Raw genomic sequence first — 15,975 nt, 5'->3', positions numbered from 1 at the left:
CTTAATGTCAGAATGTGAAAAATTAGAACAAATTTCTCAAAAACCAGGATATTGGCTCCTCCCAATTCCTACTCAGGCTGGTTTTCTGAACCACCTTAAAGAAAGGCAAAGCTGCCAACCATGTGCCTCAGAATCTCCTAGAAACAAAGGCTATTCAAGACATTGCACTTGGAGCAGCTTCTCAGGTCCCAGGAGCATATCTTTCTGCCTCTTCCTGGACCGAGAGCAGCAGAAATGCCTGGCAACCAGGATTCTTGGGGCAGAAGCTTCAGGAACGTAACAGACCAAAGAGAACTTGTGCCAAAGCCATCAGCTCTTTTGACCCCCATCCTTCCCCAGATGTGCTCCAGAAGAGCATCCCAGGGTGAACTCTTGTCTTAAAGCAATCTCCTCTTGCCTCTCATAAGACAAACGAAGAGGACAATCATAATTAGATTGCTACTAACACACCACAGTTAATAAGTGGCAGAAATAACCATGTAAATGTCAAGCTGTGAATCTGAAACTTGACAGGACCTTTCAAATCCAACCAGAGCTTGGCACCAAAAAGCATTCTCTGAATTTGCACATAATCTGCTTTTTGCAGCTCTTTTGAGAAGGAGCTATTTACCCAGTAAGCATGTTATTCTCCACCGGAGATCATAGTCATTCCAAGTCAATGAACAGCATTCCAAAGAAAACAGGAGGAACTTAAAATACAAGATTTTAAGGTTCGGGAGTGAGATAGAGAAGACATGAAGGGGTCGTGTAAGCCATGGTTACTAATACGTTGACCTTGTTCTAGAGCTCTGAACAGCAGACAGCACCAAGCCATTTGATTAAAGAAAATAATAAAAATCCATGTTGTTGCGAGGCTTTTCCCATGGACAGCTTGCTGGAAGCTGTCCAGGCCAACTGCAACTTTACCATTACCCTGGAAGGTATCACTCAGTGCTCCCTCGTGGGGCTATTTACTCGGACCTGGAAGGTCCTCAAGCCATTTACGGTAAAGGATCCCCCAAGACTTCCCCTTCTTGCTTCTAGTTTTTTTTTTTTAATTTAGGTACATTCATATAACATAAAATTAATCATTTTAAAGTACACCATGCCATGATTCAGTGATTTACAACCTTTTGCAACCATCAGCTCTACCTAGTTGCAAAACATGTTCATCACCATAAAAGAAAACCCCATCCATGAAGCAACTACTTCCCATTCTCCCCCAACCTGCCCCCAGCCCCCTCCCCCCGGCAACCACTAATCTGCCTTCTGCCTCTATAGGCCGACCTATTCTAGACATTTCACATAAATGGGATCATACAACAACACCCAACCTTTTGTGTCTGGCTTCTTTCCCTCAACATAATGTTCTCAATCATCTATGATAGAAGATGTGCCAGTACTCCACTCTTGGTCATGGTGAAGTCATATCCATCGTACAGGTCACCCACATTCTGTCTTATCCATTCACCAGTTGATGGACATTTGAGTCATTTCCACTTTTTGGCTATTGTGAATAGTGCTGTTCTAAATATTCACGTGCAAGTTTCTGTCTGATAACATTCCTAATTCTTTGGGGTATATACCTAAGAGCGGAATAGCTGGGTCACAGGGTTTAACTTTTCTGAGGAAATAAGAAGGACAGCTTTAAGTGAAGGCATAACTTCATTCCAAAGCAAGAAGGGAGAGGAGGCTTGATGGTGGCTCACTGATCCCGTGTCCATGATCCCAGAAGTCCATCATGAAACTAATCTTCTGTGGAATTCCACATGGCACTCTTCAAGGCCTGGTCTTCTGCACACTTACACACTTCTTGCCCCCAGTGGAATTGGGGGTGAACCTTCATGAGGAAAAGAGGAAGAGGGAGCAGACTGAAGACAAAGACAGATCTGGGTGATGTGTCTACAAGCTAAGGAACACCAAAGATTGCCAGCGACCACCAGAAGTTAGGAGAGAGGCTGAGAACAGATTCTCCTCACCAGCCTTCAGGAGGAAGCAGCCCATGCCACCTTAACCTCAAAGGTCCAGCCTCCAGAATTGTGACACAATAAACTTCTATTGTTCAAGCCACTCAGTTGGCAGTACTCTGTTACAGCAGCTCGAGCAAGCGAATATTCTAATATTTAATATAAAGACGCTCCTGGTCCCTGGCAGAGTCCCTCACATGCAGGATCTGAGGCCTCTTGAGGGAGGCACTAGCTCTCTGGCAGCCTGAGGCTAGGAACACTTTTCCTGCACCCAGTGAAGGAGATTTATGGATTAGACAATCTCACTGTGATGTAATCAATTCTCAGGAAACAAATGGGTAGTTTGAGGATTACTACCAAAAAAACCTGACCATAAACAATGCTGACGCCGTTTGCACAGGGCACGAAAAGGCCAAGTAGAGCTAACTTGTCCCCTACAGTTGCCCCCCTCCCCCGCCCATCTCCCACAGTACGATAAAAACCCTGGGGAGTTGATCAGATCTGACAGGAAGCAGGTCAAAAATGACTCTGAATTAACAAGAAAACTACTTCAGCTGTGTATTTATATCCCTTTTTGTTAACAACAGACCTTAAACCTAGATTCATATTATGCCTTGAGGGAGTAACTAGTGATCATACAAAGCCACTGCAATTAACAATTAAAACGTTGTTTATGTCATCTTGTTCCTTCTTTTAACCTCAATGTTAGTTATGTTTTACAATTTACAGCATGTGCCGTTTATAAGTAAACATACAGGGACTATGTACCCCCTTCCAACCTTATACTAAATGGGTGTGGGTACATAATCAGAAAGTATGGAAACTGTTGATTTAGGTCAGGGGCTGCAGACAGACATGGGGCAACACCCACCCCATACCAGGAGGTGCTGGAACCTGCATATCCAACCCTCAGCCAAAAACAGGTGCTGTGGAGACATCAGAGGGGTTCTGAGCCAGGAAATGCCCCAGGGGTCAGGGGGTCTCGTTCCTCAGATCAGGGAAAAAGACTCTGATTCCTTGGCAGGAGGACTGGCACTGGGTCCCAGGAAGGTATCCACTGTGGCCAGGGTGGGAGAGGACTGCCCCACGTGTTCAGGCGCGCTGCACGGTCATACTGACCCACACACTTCCGGAAACAGGAAGGAGCTCGTTCTCAACTTTGCAAAGTCACGAAGCTTTCTGCAGGGACAAGAATGTGGCAGGATGGCTTCCCCTTACCTGTTCCGGTGAAGGAGAAAAATCCTCAGACAGCAGAAAGAGACAAGTGAACATGACCTTTTAATATATTTCGAGGTCAGTGAGGTGACGAACACTCTTGAGCAAGCAGGGGCCTCATAAACTCATCAAATCTCAGCAGACTGACATTGAAGAACAAGGGTTTCAGGACCCAGGGTTGAGGGAGTGTGTCACAAGGTGACTGGTGAGGGACAATCTACCATCTTCCAGAATCCAGAGTCTTCCTCTCTTTCCCCACCTTCCTAACATGAAGCCCCCCATGTTCCTCTAACCCCAAAGCAGAAGTGGGTGGGAAAGAGTCAACAAAGCAAGAAGCTCTTTAAATTAAAGAGGTTGGGGCAAGGTTCTTAAGCAAAAAAAAAAAAAAGAGAGAGAGAGAGAGATTTCAAGGAGAGATTAAGTCATGGGACTTGGGGTGAATGGGAGAATGCTTGAGAGGTAGGGGATCTTCAGTCACAAGTGATGTCCCTATGGAATGCTCAGGAGGTGTGAGCCCGTTCCTTACGCAGCACTCACTCATGTCCACAGGGATGAATCAGCTGCAGGAGAAGCATGACACCCAAGTTCTTGGACACCGCACATTTGGGTACGCGATACTGTAAGCCTGAAGCCGTGAGCAGATGGGACCTTCTTCATGGCACTGTGGCTGGGTTTATGTGGCAGAGAGAGAGAGAATCCATCCTCTCCAAAAAGAAATTTTGGAAATTTCAGTACTAAGGATAGTTAGCCAAAGGGTAACTTACTTGCAAACCACCCAACCTACCGACTAGTAAGGCAGACCGTCCTGGCCAGTTTCTCCCTGACCGAGTCAAAAAACAGAGTCAGACTTCAGAGCAGTTCTCAGTGGCCCAAGAGAACCTATCAGTTTAGGACCTTTGTGAGGAGAGGAGAATATCCGTGGTGGCCTGGGTCCCTGGAAATGACACTTCACTTCTCCAGCGAGCTCTGGTCTTCCCTGGGCAGCTGCCTGGTCCTGCTAGGGGATGAGAAAAAGCAAGTGGACTTTCACTGCTTGGGCAGCCACCCCCCAGCCCCGCCATCACTCCGAGAACACTTGGGGTCAACTCAACCTTACCGCAGGAGGGGAACCGCAGCTGCTCTTGGAATGGATCCCCCTGGACCACAAGAGGCTGGAGGCCAGTGACCAGGAGGGCCGAGGCCCCTGTGAGGCCAAGGTGGATAAAAATGTACCCAGGTGAGAGGCTGCCTCATGCCTCAGCTGTTCCTCAAGTAGCAAGTGCTGAGATTTGCTCTGGCAAATCTGGAGGTGTCCCCAGTCAGATGACCTTTGCCAACCTCTCCTGCTGCCCAGCCATGCTTGAGTTTGGGAGAGTGACTGTGGTGTCTGCTGCCTTCATGGCCACTGCCCAAGACTTGGGATGAGACTTTCCTCTGGCAGCTTCTCCTTTGCTCTTAGGATGGCATCCTTTCCGAAGGGGTCTCAGGGGTCTCACCAGCCTCAGAGGCACCTGGTGCTTTTGTGGCCAGCCCCGGACACAGCAGCTCCCAGAGACGGGACAACAGGGCTCCTGTACCTGGTTTCTCCTTAAGGCCCAGCCTCATCTGGGTTGATTTTGAAAGAAATATTTATAGTAAACGGCTGAAGCAGAGGGAAGATTTCACCACCTCTTATCTCTCCTAGTTTGGAAAAACAACCAACATTTCATTGACAAGTGACCCTGTGGCGCCTGTGTTTGTGGTGCGTTTCTCTGGGGAGCCTCCTCTTCCCAGAGCCCTGTCTCGGTTTACATAGCTCTGCTCACTTCCTCTCAGACTCCCAGGGGAAAACAAGATTCTCATGGCCACGCCGCGTCTCTGGTAAGGTTCCCTGAGCCTTGTGAGGGCTCGAAACTTGAGACGGGCTTTGCTCCACGTTCTGCCTAGGAGATGGCGGCCCCCAAACCTGGACCTCCAGACCCACGTCTTGAGTCTCTCAGCTTTGATGAGCCCTGGAGGCTCTCCCACCCACCCCGGCCCCAGCCCCCCGCACAGTCTTACAGTGCCTCAGCCCAAGCAATGTGTTCAGCTTGTTCCCACCTGTCCCTACCCCTACGTAGGCTCTTCTATCCAGTCCCCCACCCACCCCCCACCGAGGCTGCCCAGGCACTCCCCGGAAGACGATACGGCAAAGGCTCTCCAGCCCCACACCCCACCAGCGCGCCTCTCTTTCAAGCCACAGCAGAGCTGGTAGGCTCCAGCAGTCATCCTTCTCCAAGAAACCAAGCATAAACTAAGCATAAACCTCTGTGCACGCGCCGTCCCCCTCATACCCTCTGCCATCTTCCTCCTACTCAGTCTGCCACCCTATACCCTCAGCCATTTCTTCGTGTGGCCCCTCCAACTCTTGGCTTAACTTGTTGATTCTCAATCCTAGCTGCACATCAGAATCCTTTGAGGGGATTCCTTCCTTCCTTCCTTCCTTCCTTCCTTCCTTCCTTCCTTCCTTCTTTCTTTCTTTTGGGGGGGAAATTATATATATTTTTTTAATTTAAATTCAACTTAGTTAACATATACTGTATTATTAGTTTCGGGGGCAGAACTCAGTGATTCATCAGTTGCATAGAACACCCAGTGCTCTTTATATCACGTGCCCTCCCTCATGCCCATCCCCCAGTTATGCCAGCCCTCTACGCCCCTCCCCTCCAGCAACCCTCAGTTTGTTTCCTAGAGTTCAGTGTCTCTTATGGATGCCTCCCTCTCTGTTTTCATCTCATTTTATGTTCCCTTCCCTTCTCCTATGTTCATCTGTTTTGTTTCTTAAATTATACGTATCAGTGAGGTCATATGGTATTTGTTTTTCTCTGGCTGATTTATTTTGCTTAGCATAATACCATCTAGTTCCATCCACATCATTGCAAATGGCAAGAGCTCATTCTTTTTGATGGCTGAGTAATATTTCAGTGTGTGTTTGTGTGTGTATAAAAGATATATAGATGCATATACCTATGTAAAGTTTTTTTTATTTATTTGACACAGAGAGAGAGAGAGATCACAAGTAGGCAGAGAGGCAGACAGAGAGAGAGTGGGGGAAGCAGGCTCCCTGCTGAGCAGACAGCCTGATGTGGGGCTCGATCCCAGGACCCTGAGATCATGACCTGAGCCGAAGGCAGGGGTCTAACGCACTGAACCACCCAGGCGCCCCTGCATATATCTATATAGGTGGATAGATATAGATATATACCACCTCTTCTTTATCCATTCATCTGTCAATGGACATCTGGTCTCTTTCCATATTCTGGCATTTGTGGACACTCCTGCTATGAACATTGGGGTGCATGTGTCCCCTTCGAATCACGTTTGTATCCTTTGGATAAATACCCAGTACTGCAGTGGCTGGGTTGTAGGGAAGGTCTACTTTTAACTTTCTGAGCAACCTCCATACTCTTTTCCAGGGTGGCTGCACCAGTTTGCATTCCCACCAACAGTGTAAGAGGGTTTCCTTTTCTCCACATTCTCACCAATATCTGTCGTTTCCTGACTTGTTAGTTTTAGCCATTCTGATTGATAATGAGGTGGCATCTCATTATGGTTTTGATTTGTTGGAAGACTTTATTTTTAAGTAATCTCTGCATCCAACGTGGGGTTCAAACTTAGAACACTGATATCAAGAGCCGCAAGCTCTACCGAATGAGCCAGCGAGGCGCCCCTCTCTTGGGGAGATTTCGCAAAGGATACTGCCACCCAAACAGGCCTGATTACCCAAATGTGTGAGGTCCAGTGTAAAATGAATTTGCAGGGCCCTCTGTTCCGAAATTATTAAGAAGTTCAAGATTGCATGGAACTAAGCCTGGGGTCCTTCCAAATGGGGGGCCCAGTGGGACTTGCGCCTATGAAGCCTATGAAGCCGGCCGTAGAGGCAGGCATTTTACCTAAACATTCAGATTTAATTAGCCTAGGTGGGGCCCTAGAACCTGCCTCTACTTATAAAAGCTTACTAGAGTGCTAAGGTGACCAAGCTGGCTGCTGCTGGCTGACCCAGAGAGAGATATTGCATCTGCTTCCCAAATGGAAACTTTATTCGTGTGCTCTTGACCTTGGGGCTAGGAATTGGGTTTACATCTTCCTTCAGAACATTTCTTTCCTGGTTTTGCAAATTACTTGCTCTACTGAGGCTAAGGTCATCCAGGTCTTTTCCTTGTCCTAGTCTAGGTCATTTCTCCACTTCATTTGATACATTTCTTCATCCAACCAATATTTAGCAAATGGTTCACAACTTTCTCCACCCCCATTCAGGTTGCTGCTTCAGAATCCTTACAACTGGCCCAGGCATGATCTTGGCCTCTTGTGCTCGTGCCCTCCCATCTCCAGTGATCTCCCGCTTCCTCCTCCTCAGCCCCTACTTTCATGCCCATGTAGACTTGACTGACACTCCAGGCTTCTCCATCTCTGAATCTCAAACCCAAGTGCTCCCATCCATATGCTAACATTTCCCTCAATTCCATAACCCCCCTACGTCTGTTACTCAACTCCACTGGGGCCCTTGGACAATGAACCCTCCAGATATTCCTTGTCCATTGTTTTCACTCTCTTCAGCTTCTATTCTATCTTGCTTAGACTCAATGGTCTAGTCATTTACTTACTCCCTTCCACACACTAAACAGTCTCTTCCTCCTCTGTCCTCACATCCCTGATCTACTAAAATTCAAACCTGGGATGAACGTCAGCATCCATCTTCCCCATACCTGCTCTTGGCTGGCAGAGTCCTGCAGGAGGCAAATCCCACAGCTGCATGGACCAGCTTGCATCCTGTCACACGGAGAAAAAGAACCAATTGCCCAACACGCATTCCCGAGTTTGCAGCCGACTCTCTGTCCTCCTGTGGAGGGCCAGCTCCTTCGCAAATGCTCTCTGCCTCCCTCGTTTCCCATCTTCTCGGGAGCTGTTTGTAGGAACTATCTTCCTATTTCCTCATCTCTTCTCTGTTCTGGATCCTTCCCATGAGTAGGTAAGTGCCCTGGATTCTGCAGTTTTTAATAAGAGAGCAAGGGAGGAAAAGAAAAGGAAAGATGAGGTGAAATTAAGGAGAGGAGAGAAGAAAACAGAAGAGGAAAGAAACAAGTCTCATTTCCCTCCAGCTCCTGCCCTCTTGCTCTTTCCTTCCTGGCCGCACTTTCTGAACATGTTGTCTCTCTCTCTCACCTCCCATTTACTCCTCACTCCCTTCCCCGGGCTCTCATTCCACCACTACAATGAAACAGTCCTTGATAAGATCACCAGTCACTTCCAGTCGAAACAGAACAGCCATGTTGGGCGTCTTCTTCCTTGACCGGTCTCACCACCACTGGAACTGGAACTCTCTCCTGCCTGAAATACACTCTCCCAGTGGCCACTCCCCACCATTTTCCTTTCCTAGTTCTCCAGCCGCCCCTCTTCAGTTCCGTTAGGTATTCTTCCTCCTCTATATATCTGTATGTTGGACTTCTTTAAGGCTCCAATCTAGGCCCTCTCGTTTCTCCCTCTACTCTCTATTCCTGGATAATCTTGTCCATTTTCATCATTGCAAATATCATGTAAATGCTGACCCATTTTATCTGCCGAGACATGAAATGCAAGTGTCCATTTCTCTCACATTACATAAGCATCCTGGGCTGATATGATAATGCTATGGTTTGGGGGTACCCAGGATCCTTCTATCTGGTTCCTCTGCCACTCCAAATGCATTGCATTCATCTGCATGGTCCCAGATAACTCCATGCCCATGTTCCAGCCTTCGGGAAGAGGTAAAGTAGCAGGGAGCAGACAGGCCCCTTCTTTAAGGACACTACCCAGAAATTGCAGGCATCACTTCTGCAAACATCCCATTAGCCATAACTTCAACAGCTGGTCACACCTAGCTCCAAGGAAAACTGGGAACTGTAGGCTCTATTCTGGGTGGTCGCATGCCCCCTTAAATTTCTCTTGGCATGGAAGAAGGGGAAAACCAATACTTAGAGAAAACTAGAAGAACTGGCCACAGGCATCAGCTGGATGTGCCAATTCTTTATTTTGTCAAATAAGGACATTTTTAAAAAATACCCACCTATTGCCATCGCTTCATAAAAGAAAGGACATTTTTAATACCCAAACTGGAGAAGACATAATCTCAAAATAGAAAACAGTCTTTTAAATTAAACAAATTTAGAGTTATGGAAGACGGCCGGCAGTGTATCATCCTCCTTGTTCTCATTTCCCTTGAAACTGGCACAAGCGTCCATCTCCTGGCCTGAACCGGAAGCCAGGACTGAAGCCCGGCCGTTAGAGCTTTGTCAGCATCACCTTTATTTCTCCAGGCTGCCCTGATTTAGGGGGATGGCTACGATCTCTCCCACCCTCCAAGCTTCCACTCCCTCAAGTCCCTTCCCATTTCGAGATGCTCCAGGGCAGTTCACGTTCACTGCTGTGGCTTGCAGGACCTAACCCCACTGTAGGACTGTACGTTATATCAGGGGTCTCCAGAAAGCTTGGCCACGTCAATGCCATACACCCCAAGGGGGGAATTCCCCGGCAGAGACAATGCCATCTCCTTTTGGCAATCTTAAAAAGTCACACCTTTTCTAACAATGGTCCTTTCTCCCCAACATCCTTTCCATGTAGAACAAGTCCAGGACACCACCCCAGAGGTCCTCCTAAAGGATGCTGAGCAGTAGATGCTCATTGAGCAGTAGATGCTCATCTAGCAGTAGATGTTCATCTATCAATAGCCACATCTATCACAGAAGGACTCAATGGCCTGCCTTGATTTACTTTAAGGTGAGTCCCTTCCCCAGACCTCTTCCCTTCTCTGTTGTCAAGAGAGTCATCCCTAAGCTCAGACCCCTCAACACTTTTCTCGGACACACCTGCAGGTAGAGAGTCATTCAGATTAGGTCACAGAATAGAAGTGAGGCTAAAGGGCTGAGAACTCTCCCCTGGCTCAGGGCAATTAAGAAGAGGTGCTCTGCACCCCGTTTCTTTTCCTCCCTTTGTAGGATATAGTTTGGGGCATTGGGGGCAGGCTTTCTGCTGTGTTGTTGGAAAGGAAGCCTTGGGTGAGTTAGTTTTCTGACCTACTTCTCTTGTGTCCTACCTTCCGAAAATGAAATGTTTTGATTTCACATGGGATCCTTCACTGCATGTTCCGGATCCTAAAAACCAAGATTTTGTTGTTGCTGTTGTTCTTGTTGTTGTCAAGAATCCCCCCTGGCTTTTTGCCATGTAGACATTGCTAAATCAGAATCCTAAAATTTCAGTGCTAGAGGGGGCTTAGGGATCATAAGATCCTACAGCTTCATTTTATGGGTAAGGAAGGTGAGGGGCAGAGAGGTAAGAGGGCCACCTGGAATTCTACAGTAGTCAGCCCCAAGGTCCAGGTCCCAAGATTCTGTGTCCTTGGCCAGGACATGGTGGGGGAGGGGGCACCTAGCCTGAGAAACTGGAGCATCACCTTGAAGGATGAGATGCCGGGACCCGGCATGTTCTCGACTGCCTCCCCTTGCCCCTGAACTTCATAATAGCTGCTTGCCCTCCGTGCCACACGAAGCTGATAAACAGAGGGAATTCTCACAGGAGGGCTCTTCGAGATCCGTTAAGAAAAGTTTCTCTTGTTTACAGCCGAGTGCATCCTAAGATGCAGTGCCAACAGGGTTTGCTTCTTTGTTTATTTTAACCAAGAAGGGAAATTAGTGGCAAAAGAATATTTTGATAATGAATGGAAAGTTAGTCATGACATTTTTGAGGGGGGAAAATATAAATAAACTTTTTTAAAAACGGAGCTGTCTCAGCGGATGATAGAGAGGACTCATGGGTTTGAGCCGGCATGAAGAGACACTTGGGGTGCCCTGCGGGGCCTGCTGTGGGGCTCTGCTTCCCCCGTGCACGTACTAGAAGCCTGGGTGCTGGGGGGAGTGAGGTGTGTGTGGATGCGTGCGTATACGTCTGCGTGTGATCTCCTAAAGCAATCCTTGTTAATGGAAAGGTTTTTAAATATTTGCAAACGGATCTCAGAACTTGACAGAACACAACGGTATCTATTTCAAAACAACCTGGGAGTATTTGGTGTCTGCTTGGGCCTGGAAATTTCCACTGTGGCCAGCGCTCCGCAGCATTTTCCTTCCAGCCCAACTCACTTCAAGTGGCATGATTTGATTAAGCATTTCTTCACTTTTAATTGCATGCCAAGGCCCCAGGGCATCATTTGTTGGGTGGCCCTAAGTGGGCCGGAGTGTGGGCGGAAAGACATGTCAATCAGAAAGGTTTGTGCCTGACTTGCTCCCCAGGGTAATTCTGCCCTGTACCTGGCAAGCCTTCCCATTATTAGGAACAGGCCTGCCTCGGCTGATGATGGTTTTCAACAGTTCGGGGCAAGGAGCATTCAGGGGGGAGCCTGCTCCTGGGGGTCTCCTGGCCTGACAGGAAGGTGGGAGGGCATCGCCTTGCACTTGGCTGAACGCCACTCACCACCTGGGAAATTACATCCCTCGGCTCCCCACTTGCAAACTCTCTTACCACAGTATTTTAGGAAAAGGGTTGTTTAATAATCTCGAAGAAAGATCTTAACCTCCAAGCACCGTCTACGCCTCTGTACAATGAGGTAATGCTACAACCTCATGGGGTGAGGTGGGTGTTACAAATATCATAGATGGAGTTCTGGAACATGGTGAAACTCTGCAAATCATATTTATAGATGGCACCCTGGACTGTCTCAGGATCTATTATTCCCTTCCTCCCTCTGCAGAGAAGGCCCATCCTGTTCAGGCATCCGCCCCACTCCCACGTAGCTGGCGAGCCCGGGGCAGGGCCGAATCGGAAAGGGGCCCTCCGTCCTCAGTAGCCAGCGATTCCTTCAGTATGACTCTGCAACACACTGACGGCCAGTGGGACATGAACAGGACCTGCAACTGGGGGTACAGTGAAGCAGGAAAGGGAGAGTCCTCTCCACCGAGAGAAAGCCCCAGGAAAAATCTCCCTCACCCGGGAGGCTAGTTCTCAGGTTGATGCTGCCATCTTGAAACCAGCTGGAGGATGAGGCCCGTTTCCAAGGATGACAAGGCATAGAGAAGGAAAAAGACTGAGTCCTGGAGAACATATCATTGATGTTCCCAAGCGAATACACTCAATGGGACTGGTCTTCTCTCAATCTTCTCCAGCTGGAAATCTTCGCTGCCCTTCCACTAGTGAACTGCCCCTCCCACTAGTGAGCCACTCCCCACCCTCGCCAACTAGGGAGCCATCCCCCCAACTAATGAGTCACTCCCCCACTACTGAGTGGCCTCCCAACCAGGGAGCCATCCCCCCCAGTCATGAGTCACTCCCCCACAACTGAGTAGTCCCCCAACTAGTCAGCCATCCCTCCCACCAATGAGTCTCCCCTCCAGTAATGAGCTATCCCCGATAGTGAGCCGTCCCCCCGGTAGTGAGCTGAGCCTGACTAGTAAGCAGTGATTCATTCATCCTTCCTCACAAACAGGAGCCTGAAGGGGAGACAGGTCTGGGTTAGAAGGGTCTTCTGGACTTTCCCAGAAGAGTGGGAGCCAGGAGGACGGAGGAGAGAACCCTAGCAGAAGTAGGAGCACTGGCTCACCAGAGGAGGGGGTAAAGGAAATGTCATCTCAGAGAAGATTTGCAAACGAACAACACTGCTGTGCATTTCCAGATACTGCTCCTGGGACGTGCTAAGAAGCTGTGGGCTTTATGGGGTTTTGGCATTATAACTCCTCCATCCACTGGGAGGTTCTGGCCGCAAATAACAGAAACCCTGACTGGAACCGGCATAATCAATATGGGAATGTATTATTTTATATCATAAATATTCCCTGTAGGGAGCCTCAGGGCCAGTTGGATAAGTGGTTCGAGAATGTCAACAAGGACCCAGTTCTTTTCCTCTCTCTGCTTTTGGTGTGGGCTTCATTCTCCGTCTGGTATCAAGACGGCTGCAGGAATTCTAGGCATTCTAATAATGACCCCCACCAAGAAAACAGCTGCCTTTGCATTCCATGCCGCTCAAGGACCGCTGACTACAGATGAATGGGTTTTGAATGAGGACAACATCCAAGGTCCCAGTGCCCAGAGTGACATTTAGGTCCAGGGAATCATTTGACAAACCATGAAAAGACAGCCCGCTGACCCTGCACCCACCAAGGACAAAGAAGGAGGCTCAAGATCACGGCGGCCGGCTTGGAATGTGGAAACAACAGGCTCCACACTTGATTTGAGGGGGATCACAGTAAGACACTCAACAAACAACACAGACCTTGGTAAAGCAATCCTTACCCAGAGCCCCCATGACCTTGTGATTCTATGGAATGACGGTTGACCATGACCTGACCTGGCTGCCAAACCCTTGTCCCCAGCACCCCACTAGCATTTCTCAGACTCTGGGCTTCCGGATCCTCTGCAGAAAGACAGCTGCTAACCAACCTGTAGCCAGCTCACAGGATGGAGAGGGGGGAGACAGACCTGACTCTGTGTCAAATCTCTTTCAGAAAATGATCAAGAAATTCCCCCCCGGGAAAATGGAGGATATGTGCAACACACACGAGAAAGGTTTGATTATCCTTATTGTATTATGAACTCTTACAGACCAATTTATCTAAGTGAACACCTACGTAAAAGATATAAAATTTACAACATATAAAAATGCTAACACTCACCAGTAATAAAAAAGTTTAAAAATGAGATGCATTTGTTTCTTTTCTTTTCTTTTTCTTTTTTTTTTTTTTTCTTTGTCCTGTTTGTTTCTTTCTTCATAAAATGGTCAAGAAATACCACACAGTGGCACTGCTGTTATTATGTCCTGCTAGGAGTGATACAAATTCATGCAATCTTTCTAGAGGTCAGTTTGGCAAAATAGAGCAAAAAGACTTAAACACATACGTAACCTCTGAACCAGTGATTCCACATTCAAAAACGTATCCTGAGGAAATAAGCAAAGGAGTGTGCAAGCCAGTCCTGCACACTCATGAATATTCACTCTGTGCTACTTTTGACATTGCGATGTCAAAATGTCAAATTACCAGAACTCTACTGGTATTTGGATTAACTAAATGGATGATGGCACATCCCTTCTGTACTCTGCAGTCACCAAAAAACAATGCAAAAAAATAACAATTCATCAGAATTAAGAGAGAAAGTTACAGATCATCAAGGCCAGTGTCAATTCTGGTAACCATTTGCACAAAACAACTTTTCATTCTCTTTACATTCAAACTTCATACATATACAGTACACACAGAAGAAATTTTAAAATGTTTAGCAACTGGTTTCCAAGAACGAAGGGCCATGGCCCCAGATCCAGTTTGTCTCTGTGCTAGAATTGTTTTCATTCCCTACTTCATGTGCCAACTACCCCCCAACAAAGTAGTCTTACTTAATTATTTAATAGATTAAATAATTATTCAAACAAATAGCATTATTTAATTGCCCACATATTAGTAGCTTCATTAACTCTTTTGTGTGTTTTTACATTTTCCACTTTTTTAAAGGAGATTTTATTTATTTATTTGTCAGAGAGAGAGAGAGAGAGAGAGAACGCTAGCACACAAGCAGGCGAGTGCCAGAGGGAGAAGGAGAAGCAGGCTCCCCCGCTGAGCAAGGAGCCTGATGTTGAGACTCAATCCCAAGGCCCTGGGATCATGACCTGAGCCAAAGGCAGACGCTTAACCGACTGAGACACCCAAGCATCCTAATACCACTTTCTTAAAATAGTGAAATGTATTACTTATCCAAATAGTTGAGGCGTTCAGTGATAGGAACTCTTCATCCACTGTCCTCTATTCTGCCCTCCTGGCTTTTGCCCCAGGTCTGCTCTCCATTTTGGGAATCCCAAAAGGCACTCAAGCAACCACATTCTTCAAAAAATAAGAAGCATCTGATTTTGGTATCAATAACCAGATTTTTGTCCTCAACTGGGGGCAACATCCCTGCACTCTTTGGGGATGCTAAGCAGAGGGTACAAATCTGGAGGCTCCTTAAAGTCCTGATCACCAGGCAGTTCTCCCACCATTAAGTGACAGTTCAAACACCTGCTGCACTATGGGAGGGCTGTCCAACCCTATCCATCAAAGGCTTAGATGCACATTTCCCTTCTAGGTTTTGCTCACACACTTACAGAAAGATGTCTGCATAAGTACACTCCCTGAATTGTTGTTGGAAATAGCAAAAAATATGGGATGTAGACTCACGGTCTATGGAGAGAGGATTATGATTGTATAGGAAATCCCTATGGGAAAACATGAGGCACAGCTACATGTGCTCATAGGAAAACACACTCAAAAGGTAGCAATAAGTAAAAACAAAACAAAACAAAAACCCCCCCAAAACAAAAAAGAAACTAAATCTACAGAGCAAGTATGCCAGGATCCTATTTATGCTAAATGGAAAAAAAAATCCATGTGCACATAACATTTCTGGAAACGTCCATGAGAAGCTATAAGCAGTGTGATCTTTTGGGAATCAGAGGGAAAGGGAGGGGGTACTGGTTGGGGCTCCTTTTCTTTCCACTTTGTAGTGTTTTGTAATGTTATAACTTTTTGTCATGTGTAGTAATAATTTTTAAAGGGGCGACTGAGTGGCTCAGTTGTTAAACGTCTGCCTTAAGCTCAGGTCATGAGCCCAGGGTCCTGGAATGGAGCCCTGCATCAGGCTCCCTGCTCAGTGGGAGGCCTGTTTCCCCCCTCCCACCCCCCCCCAGCTTTTGTTCCCTCTCTCACAGTCTCTCTTTCTGTAAAATAGATAAATAAAATCTTTAAAAATAATAATAAATAATTTTTAAAAATATATATTTTAAGATTTTATTTATTTATTTGGGAGAGAGAGAGAGCATGAGAAGGAGGAGGGT

The 15,975-nt window shown here is 47.1% G+C and overlaps 1 long non-coding RNA gene across 1 annotated transcript; it reads right to left on the bottom strand.

Moving 5' to 3' along the window:
• Positions 1 to 3,205: 3,205 nt before the first annotated feature.
• LOC116597028 lies at positions 3,206 to 5,124 on the bottom strand. Its single transcript, XR_004288448.1, has 2 exons — positions 4,258 to 5,124; positions 3,206 to 4,158 (listed from the first exon to the last, which is right to left on the bottom strand). It is a non-coding gene; the product is annotated as an uncharacterized LOC116597028 (long non-coding RNA).
• Between the last annotated feature and the right edge of the window lie 10,851 nt (positions 5,125 to 15,975).

Source organism: Mustela erminea, chromosome 1 (genome assembly GCF_009829155.1).
Source record: "Mustela erminea isolate mMusErm1 chromosome 1, mMusErm1.Pri, whole genome shotgun sequence".
NCBI classification, from domain to species: domain Eukaryota; kingdom Metazoa; phylum Chordata; class Mammalia; order Carnivora; family Mustelidae; genus Mustela; species Mustela erminea.
The sequence above is the reverse complement of the archived record's forward strand: the minus strand, read 5'-3'. Positions and strand labels throughout refer to the sequence as shown.